We start from the raw sequence: 13,414 nt of genomic DNA, 5'->3' as shown, positions 1-13,414 counted from the left end.
CATATACAAGTAATTCACACAAGTGACCAAGAAAACCCATGGGACCTAAATATATGCCCCAAAATATGCATTATAATTTATTTAACCAAACATATTTTTAATTAAGAATATTTATCCTGAAACTTGCATTATTAAAAATTATTGGCAAAACTAGTCTATATGTGAATCAAGCTGTTGAAGAATTTACTATATATTTTAGAGGTAATACTGATTTGCAAACTTAGTACTTATCAAAATCAGTTTGGAGGCCATGAAACTTATCATTAGAAATGAATAAATCTGTTTCATTTTGCCTTTTTTTCACATTACAGCAAACTATTTGAGAGCAATTGCATAATATTTATACTTCTTATCCCACTGCCCAATATAGCATCTGTTACATGGTAAAATCTAAATCCATGCTGTCTTTTTTTAATTCAGACTTTTTATACATTTTGAAATATACAAAATATGTAAAAATCTTGATTTCTGATCATTTACATTAGTAAAACGTGGATCACTATATTTAGAACAAAAATTTGAGTGAAATTTCAAATTATATATTTTAACAGTTTTAGAATCAAATTGAACTTAAAAAACTGTAACATAAAATGTAGAAATAAGAGGAAGATTGGCATTAGTTAACTCAGGGCTAATCTTCCTCAAAAAAAAGAAAAAAATGTAGAAATATAATCAATTTTTTACCAATGGTTTAGACATAGTTGAGAGCAAATTAATCAATTGACATAAAAGTTATAAAAAATTATACGGAGCTCAACCAAGAGGAAAAAAAAGATGGAGATGTGGAGGAGAGAGCTATATTTTAATCAACAAGTTTTGGGGGTTTAGAAGATTAAGAGGTACAGGGACAGAAAAAGACAGAGGCAGAGAATATAGCACGGGAAATATTAGAAGCTAATTTTAATATTTTTCCCCCCATAAACAGTAAATGTATGAGTTACAACCAAAATCATTGGCATTTAAAAACAATTATGATGATTTTTTGCATTCTTAAAATTACAAATATATAGGGGTATATGTGTTCTGTGTATGCAGGAGATGGGTAAATTGAATAAAATTGCTCTAAGATTTTTTTGAAGGAAGAGTGAAAATAATTTTAAACTTAGATAAATGTATGTTATATCCAAAGTGAGTATTAAAAATAAAGATAGCAAGAATAATTTCAAACTAATAAGATATTTCTCTATCAGTTACTACTTTTGCTTCATGTCACCCCAAAATTAAGTGACTTACAACAGTAATTATAGTTTCACATATCTGTGGACCAAGAATTAGAGCGGTTCAGCTGGGCTGTTCTGGGTCAAAGTTGATCACGAAGTTGTAGTACAATAATGTCTGGGGCTTGGGTTATCTCAAATGTTTCTACATTTACATATCTGGTAATTGGGATGGGAATACATGAACAGCTCAAAGCTGGAACCTTCAGGAATCTCTTTCTCTCCTTGTGATCTAGCCAGCTTGGATAGGATGGCCAGAATTCTCACATTTAGGCTCAGGGTTTCCAAGCATATGTTCTGAGAAAAAGCCAAGTGGGATTCAGATCACGTTCTATCGCCTTATCTTTCACCACATTCTTTTGATCAAAACATTACGCACTCCACTGAGATTTAAGGGGAAGGAACATCATCTCTCAACCGAGGGTCTCCCAATTTTTAAAATCTTTCTTTGGTATTTGTTTTCTGTATGCTGGTACCCTCAAAAAATGGAAATGGCATGGATTCTTTACAATGTCATTTTAATAGAATTTATTTTTTAGAACAATTTTAGGATCACAGCAATCTAGCAAGCAGAAGGTACAGAAATTTCCCATATACCCCTACACATGCATAACCTCCCGCTCCATCAATATCCCCACCAGAGTGGCATATTTGTTAGGAAAGATGAACCTACATTAACACATAATTATCACTCAAAGGCCAGAGTTTATGATAGGGTTCACTCTAAGTGTTGTACATTCTATAGGTTTGGAAAAATGCATAATGATGTGTATCCACCATTATAGTATCATACAGAATAGTTTCACTGCCCTAAAAATCCTCTGTACTCTGTCAATTCATTTCTCCTTCCCCCAAAACTCCTGGAAACCACTTATATTTTTACTTTCTTAATCATTTTGCCTTTTCTAGAATGTTGTATAGTTGGAATTGTACAGTATGTAGTGTTTTCAGATTGGCTTCTTTCACTTAGTAATATGCATTCAAGGTTCCTCCATGCCTTTTCAAGGTTTGACAGCTCATTTCAATTTAGTGCTGAATAACATGCCACTGTCTTGATGTACCACAATTTATTTATCCATTCACCCATCTTGATTGCTTCCAAGTGTTAGCAATTATGAATAAAGCTGCTATAGACATCAGTGTGCAGGTTTTTGTAGGGACAAAAGTTTTCAACTCCTTGGGCAAAGTACCAAGGAGCAAGATAGGTGTATTGTATAACAAGGGTATGTTTAATTTTGTAAGAAACCACCAAAAATGTCTTCCAAAGTAGTTATTCCATTTTGCATTCCCACTGTAAATTAATCAGAGTTCTGGTTGCTCCACATCCTCATCAGCACTTGGTGTTGTCAGTGTTCTCGATTTTGGCCATTCTAAGAGGTATGTAGTAGTATCTCATTATTGTTTTAATCTGCATTTCTCTGATGACATATGATGTAGAGCATCTTTTTATATGCTTATTTTCCATCTGTATGTCTTCTTTGGTGACATGTCTCTTAAGATCTTTGGACTATCTTTTAATCCAGTTGTTTGTTTTCTTATTTTGGGATTTTAACAGTATTTTTGTATATTTCAGATAACAGCCTTTGATTAAGTATGCCTTTTGTAGATATTTTCTCTCAGTTTGTGACTAGTTTTTTTTATTCTCTCCGTGTCTTTTATAGAGTAGAACTTTTAACATCAATGAAGGCTAGCTTAGTTATTATTCCTTCATGGATTGTGCCTTTGTTGTTATATCCAAAAAGTCATCACCATACCCAAGGACATCTAGATTTTCTCCTATCTTATCTTCTAAAAGGTTCATAGTTATCCAATTTACATTAGGTTTGTGATCCAATTTGTTAATTTTTGTGAAGGATATAGGTCTTCATTGAGATTCATTTTTTTGCTTGCCCGGTTCTTCCAGCACCATTTGTTGAAAAGACTATCTTTGCTCTATCGTATTTCCTTTGCTCCTTTGTCCTTTGTTAGATTTATGGGAGTCTGTTTCCGGACTCTCTATTCTGTTCCATTGATCTATTTGTCTCTTCTTTCTCCAATAATCACACTGTCTTGATTACTACAGCTTTACACAGTAAGTCTTGGAGTCAAGCAGTGTCAGTCCTCCAATTTTGTTCTTCTCTTCAATATTGTCTTTGCAACTTCTGAAAGGCCTCAATTAGTGTGTGCGTGTGTGCGTGTGTGTGTGTCTGACAAAGAACAATTGTTCTCACTTATGCCCATACACATATAAGAATATTCATTAGGGAAAACTTTGAATAACCTCGAAACAGAAACATTCCAATTATATGAGAATGGAAAATAAAATGTGGCATATTCTCACAACGGGATGCAACACAACATAGATAATGAATGAGACACAGATACAACTACACAAATCAATCTCACTGCAAAATGTCGTACACGAAAAGCAAACGACCAAAGAGTACACAAAGAATAACTACATTTCTGTAAGATAAAAAGATGTAAAACTAAACTAGATTGTCTAGTAACACAAATGCATAGTTGTAAAATATAAAGGAAAGCAAGGACATTCTTATGACAGCTGTCAGGACCGTGGTTACAATGAGGCAAAGGAGAGAGCTAAGTTACCCGGGAGGAACACTTGATAAGGTGGTTTGACAAATCTTTTCTGTTGTGCTGGGAGGTAACTGCCTGCACCTTGAGGCTCTCCTTCATTAGATTGTGGCTTCTTGTTGACGGAGAATGTATACCAAACACTTCTGTGTTGATTGGATTTTCCTATATTGTTATTAGCTCTGAATTGCCTAAATTTGAGAAACTGAAAGGTAGGCTTTGGTGTTTAACAATTTTGTCTTCACTGAATTATGTAGCTGGGTACTCTGCCTCAGTTACTTTGGTATGTGTGTTACATAAAAGTAGGGCCCTGGAGCATAGTGTAATAGATTATATCATACGTTATGTATGTATATACATATTCTCTGGATGTAACTGACATTTTAAAAATGTTGTCACTAGTATATATTTAGATATGTTTATTCTAAAATTTTCTTAATTAAAGAAAGCTCTCTCTCTCCTCTCCCTTCTTCCTCTCCTCAAAATGTATATTTCTAATCCTGCTCATATTAAAACTTTTCTGTTGTCCAGTATTGGTCTTCTTTAAGTTGTGTCAAATCACAGACTAATCAACACTTGTTTTCTTTTCCTTTATTCCAATTCCATGTGTTTCAATTCTTATATCAGTTTTCAAAAATAAATTTGAGTTTCCCTTCCCTGTGTATACATGTAACACATTTTCTACTATTTTTGTATTGATTTCATAATTTTGATGGGGCATTTGAAAGGGGGATTTAAATTGCAGGCTGTTGAAAACAAAAACCTCTTGAAAACTGTAGCCACAAACAATATAAATTTGTAACATCTGTCTTATTTAAAGGCTTAAAGCAGTTCATATCCTTTTACATTGTTAACCCTAGGCAAACTTCTCTATTAAAAATGAATAGTTTGAACCCGTAAGTAGAACTGGTTCAATCTAACTCCAGCTTTTTAAATAATTTTTTATGGCTTGATGACCCATAGAAAATGAGAAAGAACATATCACTACTGGGACATTTTAAGTGTTTATATTATATTGTAATGAAGTCTCTTTTGTAGATTTGCTAAAGAAGTTGAAATTGTGCTATGATACATTTATAGAAGAAGGAGGAAAAAAAGATTGGGGGTAACTAGTTTTTTTTGGAAGAGTCTCAACTTTATTTGAGCGTCAATAAATATTATTTCGAATAGTCTTCTCACTCTTTTTTCTTGTTCTTGACCCTTAGCTTTCTGTCCCCTAAATCAAGATACATTTTTTTCATTCTCTTGACTACTTATGCTCTAGACATGTGGCTAAGTTGGGGTCGCATGAACCATTAGTTTTTTGCTTTCTATCAATTTCTCCTCTTCCAGATTTATTCTATCCTATGATCTTGAGAGAATAGCTAAGGTTCATAATTGGCCTAGGTACACATGATGTCAAAAGTAATCAGAACAGGACAGTCAGAAGGAAGACAGAAAGCATGTGCCTTCAAGGTGCTTCAATATTTTCAAAGGGGAAATAGGTCAAAATTAGACAGGAATGAACATAGGAAAACAATTGACAAGCTAAATGAACATGAGACTGATTATGCAGTACACCTGGAACTTCCACAGGGTGTTTGAGATGTGAGATTAACTCATCCATGGAGCCAATGACTTTAGAAGTAAGCCAATTATATCATTCACTGAATGTGTTGATGACCTAAGAATTTTCTAAGCTCTTACACTAATGAAACTGCAGTACTATATTATAGTCTGTAACGAACTAGTTTCATTAGAAAAAATATTCAGAATTTGATTGCAGGGATAGAGAATAAATTAGGTAAGATAATAAGACAATTTAAAATATATCTTTTCTTTTCTAATAATTCTATCTTTATTATTTAGGAGTCAAATATATAGAAATGTTAAACATTAAATTAATGTCATTCATAGACTGCAGAAACGTTACCCCAGTCTTTTCAATAAATAGGAAGCCAAATTAACCTAAACCAAGAGTATTTATTTAAAGGGAAGAAAAGAAGTTTCTTGGTTAACGGTAGAGTAAATAGAATCTCTAAACAATATTTGGCTGTTTAAATGGAATTAGTCAAGTGAATTGATAAAGGGTTGAGAAGCAAAATACTATTTACATTTTTTTTCCTGAGGAAGATTTGCCCTGAGCTAACATCTGTTGCCAATCTTCCTCTTTTAGCTTGAGGAAAATGCCCCTGCGCTAAGATCTGTGCCAATCTTCCTCTATTTTCTGTGGGTCACTGCCACAACATGGCTGCCACTGATTGGTATAGGTCTGCACCTGGAAACTGAACCTTAAACCAAACTTAATCACCAGGCCATGGGGCAGGCCCCACTATTCACATTTTGTGCTCTGGGAAATGAAGCAATGTTATGATACCCATGACTGAATTCAATTGAACTCAATTCCACTTATATTTATCCGGGGCCTAATATACTTTTGGTACTAGATATAACTGCTATAGACACTCATGAAATTGATTTGTCATATGTAATATTTAATAAAGTGAAACAGGTGAAGATAGGAAAAAAAGTATCAATATGCATTCCACATAGGAATGATAAAAACTAATATTGAAAGCTTCTGGGTATTTATAGCTCTCCAAAATAAATATATTGAAAAATATTGAATAAATTATTGAAAACATTGAAAAATATTATGAGTTTTAGTTATAAATCACACACTTTGAATTTTTTCTAAATTGCTATTTAATAAACTACCTAAAGTGGTATTTCTACACAATAATTTAGGCTATCGAGGCACTGCATTTCTTTCAACTACAATTTTTCCATAATCTTCCTGAAAAATAACTATTGTTATATTTTATTCAGGCCTGCTCTGTCTGCATTTGAATGAAAATTTAACAAATTATAGTGAAAGAGGGATTTGACAAAGTGCAATAACTGGAAATTGCCAATAATCTGTTTCTAATTTGTATTAGAAAAGAAAAATGAGCCAAGTCATCGAATGTTTTTAAAAATGAACTGCAGTCGGTGTGTGTTGGGGCTAGCAGGCTCAGACACGGAATCACATGAAGGTTAGTAATACATAATTAAGAGGCTGAAGAAAACCTTTATGGATTTGAAGGAAGATTTTCAAACACCGATGATAATGAAGCATATTGTTTCAGACGATTATTGCATTTTGGATCTGATATAAAATCCTGATTCTGTAATGATCTTTTGAGGAGAAGAAGGCAATGCCATTTACCAGAGTTCTCATATAACTCTCTATCAAACATTTCTAAGGCAGTCTTGCAATTATTATAAAGAATAGAAAAGTCTTATTTTCTCATGTTTTTATAGAAAAAACATCATGTAAATTAGAATAATTTTGGCTATGGCAACACATAGTGGAAATATTTAGCAGTTGTTTCCTTGAACTATTCATTTCTTAGATGTAATTGATTTGTTCAAATTACAGGTTCAAAATCATGGATTTTTTAGCATTATATTTCATTTATGTCAAATAACAATTTGTGTGGCATTTCTTCCTACTAAATAAATGATTTAGGATTTCACTTTACATTGTGATAAAGCCATTACAAAATCCTTAAACACAAACTAAAACCAAACAAATTACATGCATTATTTTTGCCCCCCTCAATTACAGTGATAGTTTCTCAGGGCATAATTTTCTTCTCTAAGTAATGTTTAATATTTTATATTAAAGCAGATGTGTCAGAGTAAAAAAGAAAAGAAAAGAAAGACATGGGTTACTGCTCATGTAGGTTTAAATTCTATAATCTTCATATGCAAAATCCTTAAATATCATATATTCATATTTTGAATTATAATCAAAGACAATGTTGGTGAATGTATTTACATGAGGCTATTAAACATCCTAAAAAATATCCCTTCTGTATACCAAGAACAAATTGTTCCTTGGAGCAAAGAAATGCTTTCCTGGAAAAAGACAAACTAAAGTGGTTGATATAGTATCCCTAAATCCTGAGCTCTAAATTTGTTGTAGAGTTTAGGTGAGCAACAAAGATTTTCACAGGCTCTTTCCCATCTAAATGGATTTACTCGTGTTTAGCATCACACCGGCACTTTTATCCATTGGTTCTCACCACTAATGAAGTAGTAACTAGTAAGGCAGTCTGTGTTTGATGGGAAGCTACAAGTAACAACAACAACAAAAAAGAGTAATTTCGATTTGAATTTGGTCTCTGCACATATTGCTAGCTTCATCTTTACCTTCACGCTGTGCTCCAGCTGCACTGGCAATTCTGTTATTATCTGCCCCGTCCCACTGCTTCTTCTATCCCCAAACACACAATCGCTCACAAACACCTTTAATCTATATAGTTCCTTCTCGACCTTCAGAAGACAAAAAATGTAAACCTCCCCACTACACCCATCCTAATTGGATAATTTCCTTCTTTTTTTTCCTTCTTTCCTCTTGAATCAATCATATATCACAATTTCAGTTAAATGTATTAGCATGTAAATATCCATCTATCAACTATTTATCTTTCATACGTATCGAGATGTGTGTGTTTATGTTATCTAACTAATTATACAGCAATGTGTGTGTTTATATTTCCAGTATGATACAGAGAGAGAGAGAGGTCCCATTCTAACAATCAATCTTAATCATATTCTCAGTGCCTAGTACAGTGCCTTGACTAGAGGAGGGGCTCAGAAAATATTGTTGGATGAATGAATGTGGGTATCGCGTAAGTTTTGAAACAGCTCCCCTACTTACTAGCTGAAATACTTGGAACAATTACTTAAATTGTCCTCATAGCAGTAATTCATAAAGTGAGAACAATAGGAGTATCAATTTATTGGCATTTTAGGAAGATTAAATAAGACCACAGAACTACACAACCTTAAAGGACCCATTCACATGTATCTATGTAAATGAATGTTTCCTGGAGTTTTAAAATATGGTGATCATGAGACTAAATGAATTATACGTAAAGTACTTAGAAAGGCACCTGGAACATAATAAACTTTCAATTATTCAGTTGTTTTTTATGTTGTTAGTGCTGTGGAGTTGATTCTGACTCCTAGCAACCCTGTGCAGGAGCAGAACCCTGCCTGGTCTTTTTGCGCCATCATCTTACCTTGTGGCACTCTATCAGATAATGCTGCCCTGCTAGTCATAGGATTTTCATGGCCAAAAATGGGTGGCCAGGTCCTTCTTCCTAGTCTGTCTTAGTCTGGAAGCTCTGCTGAATCCTGTTTACCACGGGTGACATTGCTGGTATTTGAAATACCAGTGGCATAGCTTTCAGCATCACAGTTACCACAGTGTGACAAAGGACGTATGGGTGTTATGGTTCCCTGGCTGGAAATGAACCGTGGTGTCTGTCATGAGAGCACCGAATCTTAACCACTAGACCATAAGAGATTCAGTTATGATGATATATCATATTTAAAGACATATTGTCATATTTTACTTGATTATGCATATAATTTGCACATTGTTGATTCTATTGTTTAGTTTTTATTTGTGTAATATCAGAATGATTGTTAACCATCTCAATAAAATTTTTTTAACAGGATTTTCAGAATTGGAAGAAATCTTATGGGGTTCCTATTGTACCACCATACAAAGCAAGGATCTACTTGATCAATGGTGTGCCTCGAAAGTTGTGGTCCTGAATTTTGGGAATCAAGAAAGCTCACTAGGAAGAATGCTGACATGAATTTTAAAGATGGAAGAAGAGAAAATAGAAAGCAAAAAATATAAATGTCTCATTTGTGAGTTCATTTGAATTAAGATCTATTATGTTATCCAACTTCTACTTGTACATACTTGTGTTTCTTTAGTACAGCAGTGATAATATTAGAGCTGGTAGCAAAATATGTCATTGCCACTATTAGACCTGATTGTGAGTTGATTACAACTAGCTTGGACATACATTCCAGTTTTCCATGAAAAGCTTACGTTAATGCCTATTTCCAAGTATAAATTACCAATAGCATTTCCTTTTATTCTCACAAGTGTCCTAGCTTGAATGACAAATTATATGGTTACCTTAATTGCAAAGGGGTTTTCACATGTTGTATAGCCACTTGGCCAAGAAGAGTTTTGGTTGCAAATTGCATAAACTCAACTTGAATTAGCTTAAGAAAAAGAAGATTTCTTGTCTCTTAGCTGAACCGCAGGAAACTAAGAAGCACAGCTGGTTTCACGGACTAATCCATATTGTACTACTTTTTAATTTATGTGTTCCAAGTAGAAATGAATTCTGTTCTCAGTTTTTTTAACTTTTGTCAGAGCTCTTACAAATAATAACCAGGGCATTGTTTTACTCAATGTATAAGTATACCCATGCATTTTAAAAATTTTGATTGTTTAATTCATTAAATGACATAACATCTAGACATTGTTGTCTAGAAAGCAAAAGCCATGCAAGTAACATAGTCATCATCCACATATTTTACCTAATTGTTGGATTATAATGACAATCCCTCCCAATTTCTCTCCTCTCTATGTATGTAATTATACATATATATATATGTGCACATAGGTATACACACATACAAAGAGAATGATTATATAAGCACACAAAATAATTACAAAGTTTAACAGTATACTGATACACAAAACTAGTCTCAAAAAATATAAAAGCACTGAAATACATGGTGGAATTAAGCCGAAAACAACAACAACGAAGCCAAATATAATTTGGAAATCCCTATACATTTTGGAATTAAGCAGCAATTTCTTTAACAGCTTGACCATGCATTAAAAAAAATACTAATGAAAATTAGAGAACATTTTGCAATAAATTGTAATGAAAAATGATACATCATTAGTATGTAGAGTTCTGCTTCAGATGCAGAAACCCACCATATTGTGTCTATTCTAACAAGGAGAACAAATGCAAATAATCTACGAAGTCATAACTTATTTGAACCCACCAGAGAGTTGAGGCCACCATACAACTAAGAGCATTGAATTCCAGAGTGTCCATACCTCTGAAGAGAGATAAAACATACAAACTTTTCTAGTTTTTCAGACTATGGGAGAAAGAGGCAGTTAACATAACAGCATATTATATACATATATAATATTGGCATCATACTATATATAGTTATAAATATGTTTTGGTCAATGACAGACCACATATATGACAGTGGTCCCATAAGATCAGTACCATGTAGCCTGGGTGTACAGAACTCTATACCATCTAGGTTTGTGTAAATATACTCTATAACGTTTACACAACAACAAAGTTGCCTAACGATGCATTTCTCAGAACACATCCCTGTCACTAAGGGAGGTGACTGTATGTGCACCTTGACTACTATGTGTTTGTATGTGTAAACAGTAGTGGGTACATATAAACAGCAGTACTAAGCTGCTAAGCTAAGGGGGAAAGAAAGACACAGCATCATGTTGTATAACCCTTCCCATCTTTTGATACAGTCTACGAAGCCATCACTACTAAATTTCTTAGTAGAATAAATTATCTCCTTAAACTTAGTATTTTTGGCCATAAATCATTTCAATCTACCCGAATTAAATCAGGAGGAAAATAAACATATCAAGTATTATTGTTACTATTTTAACAAAAATCATTAGGGACATTTTAGCCTTATTATTCAGAAATATGAAGTAAAACAGAAAAGCAACTATAGGACAGAAGGTGACAAAATGGCATTTCACAGGAAATATGATTATTTACCTTGTAAAACAAATATATTCAATGAAATATAAAACATTCAGTAAATTCAGTAGATACAAAACAAACCAAAAAGTTGTATAGTTTTTCCATATGTATAGGTAGGAAAAAAATTATAACTTCTCTATATTAATTTGTTAAAAAGATAAAAAACATCTTATTCATTATAACAATAATATATGAAATAAAATTAATATCATCTGTAGAGCACATATGAACATTTCCTGAGAAACAAAATGATATAAATATTTGTATACTAAATCTTATAGGGATGTTAATTTTCCATGAACTAGTTAACAGATTTAAAGACATTTCAATTGAATTCTCTGTTATACATTATTTATACTGTATTATAACACATATTATTATTCTAAGTTTTATTTGAAAGCATGAAATGTAGAACTGAGATGAACTGTTGGGGAAAAGAAAAGACAATGTGATAATTTTCATACTGGATATTAACATAAAAGGAAAAACTTAACAATCAATATGGGAGTGGTAGCATGAGATTTGAGACAAATCAAAGGTTCAGGAAAAATTAGGCAAAAATAAAACCCTTAACCTAATATGCTTAAGTACAGGTACCTGTGCCATTAGTTTGCTATCCTTCATCAATGAAAGACTTGGATAATCCATCCCGGCGCTCTCTGCTACAAAGTCTTAACATGAACTCCAATTGCTCTCATCATATTGCATATTCACAATGGTTGCGTTTTGATCAAAATTGGCTCTCAAGATAAAGCCCATTAGCATTTCCTGTTCTAATTTAATAAGTATAGTGATTTAACGAAATAAATACTCTAAATTAAGACTGAATAAAGACTCCTGGGAAATTAATTAATCATTTTGGGAAAAATATAATTCTGTCATTTCAAGTTTTACACAAGAGTAATATCAACGTAGCTATAATACCTAAAGTTTACAATTCTTACCTTATAAAAGAGAAAATCAATTGGTGATTATTTAACTAAAATTTGTGCAGGAACTTCCAATTCTTAGGGGAACAATTAATTTTTTTAAAGTCTTTTTTATCTAATAATTGGTTTGAATATCTGTTTTCAGCAATATTGTTTTAAAATGGTAACAAATATTGAGGTAACATAACTTTAAAATAATGAGAAATGGCTTTGACCTAAAATAGAAGGAGCTAGAATGAATCAGTGGAACTGAAAGTTTTCTTTTTAAAAAAGGGTAAATTAGAGAAGTTTGTTAGATAAAAAAGACAAAATGTAAATTATCAGAGTATCAAAAATATTTCTACTTTACTAGAAATCATAGAAATGAAATTGAAAAATGTACCAATCACATTTATAATAATCAAAAGAAAATAAATGGTATGAATTTTATGACAAGTGGTTTATTATTGTGTTTCATAAACTATAAAATTATCTGTATGTTTATATACTCATTTCATATGAGAACACTGTAAAATATATATTTATTAAAATATATTTGTTATATATGTTTATCTATATATGAAATATATTTTAAAAACACACACATAATGACTGATAAAAATGAGAAAGCAAAGTTTGGAAGAGGGCAATAACTCTTCTGGTTTTTTAAAACAAGTCCACAATTGCTTATCTAGAACCCTTGAGGTATCTTCAGAGTTTAGCATTTTTCACTGTTTAAAGGTAATGCAGTGTATACACTGCATATTGTGTGACACTCTTGGCAGGGTCTTCGTGTGCAGCAGTACACGCTAATCAAAAATATCAATATGAGAGGGCTGGCCCCGTGGCCGAGCGGTTAAGTTCGCGCGCTGGGCTGCAGGCGGCCCAGTGTTTCGTTGGTTGGAATCCTGGGCGCGGACATGACACTGCTCATCAAACCACGCTGAGGCAGCGTCCCACATGCCACAACTAGAAGGACCCACAACAAAGAATATACAACTATGTACTGGGGGGCTTTGGGGAGAAAAAGGAAAAAATAAAATCTTAAAAAATATATATATATATCAATATGAGGGGCTGGCCCAGGCCCAGTGGCTTAGCGGTT

The 13,414-nt window shown here is 32.9% G+C and overlaps 1 long non-coding RNA gene across 3 annotated transcripts in view; it reads left to right on the top strand.

Annotated features, from left to right (window-relative positions):
- Positions 1–12,816, top strand: part of LOC139040970 (uncharacterized) — a 278,811-nt gene extending 265,995 nt beyond the window's left edge. For all 3 annotated transcript variants that reach the window (XR_011495334.1, XR_011495331.1, XR_011495332.1), the window contains one exon: positions 9,282–12,816. This is a non-coding gene — a long non-coding RNA (uncharacterized lncRNA). The remainder of the gene's footprint in view (positions 1–9,281) is intronic.
- Positions 12,817–13,414: the final 598 nt, after the last annotated feature.

The sequence above is a fragment of the Equus asinus genome, chromosome 18, assembly GCF_041296235.1.
Source record: "Equus asinus isolate D_3611 breed Donkey chromosome 18, EquAss-T2T_v2, whole genome shotgun sequence".
Classification (NCBI taxonomy): domain Eukaryota; kingdom Metazoa; phylum Chordata; class Mammalia; order Perissodactyla; family Equidae; genus Equus; species Equus asinus.
Note: the sequence above shows the minus strand (reverse complement) of the source record. Positions and strands in the feature narration are given on the sequence as shown.